Here is a 4,103-nt window from a genome sequence, read left to right as displayed (position 1 = left end):
TGCCTCAACAACAATCTGCAGTCAACCAGGAGCCTTCAGCCAGAGGCTCCTAAATGTTCTGAGCACTTGAGTTCCCAGGGACCATCTTTCTAGAGTTCACTTTGTGATTGTGGGGGCCTGTAGTGTAGCAGACGCTGAGAGCCCCTCATTCTTTGCTGGGAGCAGCCAGAGCCCTCTCCCTCCTGATGCTCTGACCCAGGCTGGCACTGATCCAGGAGAGCAAAGCAGGTACAGAAGCTTGACAGAAGCTATAGAATCTATTAAAAATCAAACAGAGACTTCTTAAATTTTCTATCACTTATAGCATTGTTTATAAACAAAGTTTTTAAAAAATATTTTTGAAAACATTTTGGACATAATTGATCATGTTCCCCTTTCCAGACTTTATTTTCAAACTTGAACAGAATTGGGGGTTTTATTTCTTCCCTGATTAACAATTTCCTTTTGTTTTTAAAAACTATTCCTGTGACGAGGTAGGAGATTAGGGTGTGGTAAACCAGCTGGGCAAATGGGAATGACCTGTCAATCACGGAGATCCAAGACATGCTCAGAAAAACAGGTAAAAGCCCTGTACCTGGGACCAATCAGAGAGTGCTATCTTCAATTCTTCTCAGGAGAAATCAAGCAGCTTTTTGGTAGGCTGGCCTAGGTCTGACATCAGCCTGAGCAGTAAAAGATACAAAAGACAGCTGCCATTAAGCTCATGGCCACTGGGAGCCTTTTCACTGCTCACTCTCACTCCAACCTTTAATTGTCCCACACTCTTCAGAGTATATTTCTTTTCCTACCTTTATTAAATGGAAAGTGTGCTTGTTTGTGCTTGTTTGACCAATTCTTTGTTCCAGACAACAAGAACCTAGAAATCATCTCTAGAAAGAGCACTCCAGAGTCCTAGAACCCTGCTAACACTAAGGTCAACTTTTTTTTATCTTGGTGTACAGGTCTATGAACTTTAATAGATGTAGAGATTTGTGTAACCACCAATACACTAAAGAAGTAAAGAGAGGGGTTGGGACTGGGGTCCCTTAATCCCTTCAAGGTCATGCCCCAGGGATCTCACTCTCACTGGGCTCCACTTTAAAAGCATCCACCACCTTCCAACAGTGCCACAGGATGGCGACCAAGCCTTTAGTACAGGAGCCTTTGGGAACATCCTAGAGCCAAGCTATAGCACTGAGGATGAGAGGTTCTCTTTGACAATCTCCTTATTGTGTTGCCAGAGTCATATCCAGGAGAGAATGCAGGCCGTCTCTTGGCTGGTAGCAACCTATAAACTCTAAAGTGCAAAGCTGGAGGACAAAGCCCCCAGCTATACAGGAAAGTCCCTCAAATAAGTCACTGGCAGAAGGTGGAAACAGGAAACTTCTTTTGTGTCATCTTTTAGGACAAAGGAATATAAACCCTCAAAAAAGTTTCCAATCATGGAAAAGCTCTCAGATTTTTAAATTATTCATATTAACAACTATAAGTAAAAGAATAAACCTTCAGGAGATGACAGAAATGCTTTAATTTGGGAGCTATTGCCAGCCCCTGTATACTTCTAACTCCATTCATGCCACATAACTAAATGTCTTATAATACTGCTTTTGATTTACAGAAGGAAAAAAAAGATGATATTACTAAAAAGACCCATTACTTTTGTGCCTCCTCATGTAGTTCAAAGTTAAGTACTCTACAAACCGAATCCTTGGTGGAATGCAATTCTGTAATTCAATTGAGAGGTCTTACTAATGTCCCAGTCTGCAAGAACATAGCTTAAGGGTTTAGGTTTAGCAGGAAGCCTTGCAAACTGGAGACAGAATTACAGCCTGCCTCTTCCATGGAGGGATAAGTGAGGGTTGTTGGCAATGTAATATCAAGCAATTATTAGAATTTTTTAAAAGAAAGTGGAAGAATTAGAGTTCAGTTCATCTCCACGAGAAGATTAAGGGAAAGATGAGACACTAGACGGACAAAACGTTGATTACTATAGGAGCTGGATGATCAGTCGGTAAATGAGGGCTAAGGACACTATTCTCTCTACTTTTGTGTATGCGTGACATTGTCCATAATAAAATGTTTTAAAAGAAAAAGAAGATGCCACCCAAAGTGCTATGATGTGGAAATAAGGATTCTTGAAACTCTTAGAATTTGTAGCTGTTTCTCACTGTACTTGTTAAATGTCAACATGGATAAATATTACATGATAACTTCTACAAGATTATAAGTGAACTAATCAGTATAAATGGAAGTTTACTAGCAATACCTGAGTAAGATGCCTTCTCAGAACACTAAAGAAGTTATCATATATAATGAAGCCTGTGGGTTTGTACCGTTCATATAGTATTCACACACACAATTTTATATACTTGTATATAAATTTAGACCTTGATATGGGAAATTAGGATGCTAGAAAATTAGGAGCACTGTTTATTTGTATCATGAAAGGGCCGTTGCCATATTCCTAGAAATATCACTGCCTATCAATAACATGGCTCAAGAATTTCTATTTACCTAACAGTCTGTTTCTAAGCTCTAGCAGCAATTATTGTTATCTAAGGAGCATTTAAAAAACATATACTCCCAGGTACTACTCTGGACCAGTGAAACAGGCTCTGCAGATCTTTATCTTAATTTTTATTTTTATTAGTCCCTATCTGCAGTATATAATGGCTACATTCATTGTGGAGAGTGGGTACATCCACATAACACATCTTCATTCTTTTCATAGCCCTCCCCCTCCCCCCTCCCTCTATCTCTTTCTGCAGATGATTTGCAAATTGATCCAGGACTGAGGGGTGCTGGGCATCTGCTTACAGGAACATGGCAAAGGCTTAAAGTGAGGAGAATTCTTCAAAGCTTGTCGGAAGCACTCATCAGGACACCATATTGTTTGCATAACCTAAAACATCCATGCTAAGTAGGGAGGTGTCTGCTGTGGAGAAATGAAATTATAATGAAAGCCACAGTGTGCTGAATGTTAAATACAATAGACTATATGAAACTAAGAGGAGAAAAAGTGCTGATCCCTTCCATAACACTTTGACTAATAGACCTTAGGCTAGCTCTTCTAAACTTAAGATAAATGTAATTTACTTCAATGCATAATTAAGTGATTATTTTAATAAACAGGATGTATTTGCTAAAAGTTATACAGGAAGCTGATAGTCATTGCCACCCTGCAGGGGTCCCCTTCATTTGCCCTTGACTTGAGGATCCTTAAAATCTGGGTTAGTGAGGTCTCGAAGTTAAACCTCACATCCTTTGGCAGAGGGGCTGTTTTCATCCACACAGGAGAGGCCTTGACCCAATGCTCTTCTCTTCGTAAGAAATGAAGAGCAGCCTAAAGCCTCAGATGTCTTCCAATTTTGCCTTCTACAAGCTTTTTGAATGTAATTCCTTTTACTTTTCTTGTTTATATTTTATGTTCATATTTCTGCTATCACTTTTTAAAATGTATTTATTTTCCCCTAGAGTTTCTCATTTAAATGCTTGATGGTTTGAATTCTTCTCTCACCTGTGAGTTGTTCACAAACACTAAGCTCACCCTTAATTTTGGTGATTGCCACACAAAATTCTCTGCCCTCTTCCCAGCTCAATATTGAGTCTCATCCACCATATAAATTACACATATTGGGACTGACAACTTGTTTATAAAAGCCAAAGAGAACTTTTCCCTGAGTCAGCTGCTGGGGAAAAAAAAAGTATCAGCATGCCTAGGATTTATTATACCCCTAGGTTTGGAAACAAGACCGACTTAAAATCCTGCTTTCTCCACTCACTCTAACATCTTGGCCAGGTCACCTACCTCTGTAAAGTGATGAGAAAGACCTGTTGCCTCTAAAAGTGGATGAATGGGAGAATTGAATGAGGTGGAGCCAGGCACCATGACACATGCTGTAGTCATAGGCATTCAGGAGGCTGAGATAGGAATTTTGCTTGAGCCCGGGATTCGGAGGCCAGCCTGGGCGACATAGTGAAACCCTAACTCAAAAAAGAAAAAAATGAAATCAACACCCAGTATAATCTCACTAATATGATCCATTATAGACCAGCATGGAGACATGGAAATGCACAGAAATGTGACCGAAGAATGTCCTTCCCATGTGACTACAGCTGGAAGA

The sequence above is a fragment of the Heterocephalus glaber genome, unplaced genomic scaffold (assembly GCF_053883595.1).
Source record: "Heterocephalus glaber isolate CG9 unplaced genomic scaffold, H.glaber_assembly_v1.0 deba00001472, whole genome shotgun sequence".
NCBI lineage: Eukaryota > Metazoa > Chordata > Mammalia > Rodentia > Bathyergidae > Heterocephalus > Heterocephalus glaber.
The sequence above is the reverse complement of the archived record's forward strand: the minus strand, read 5'-3'. Positions refer to the sequence as shown.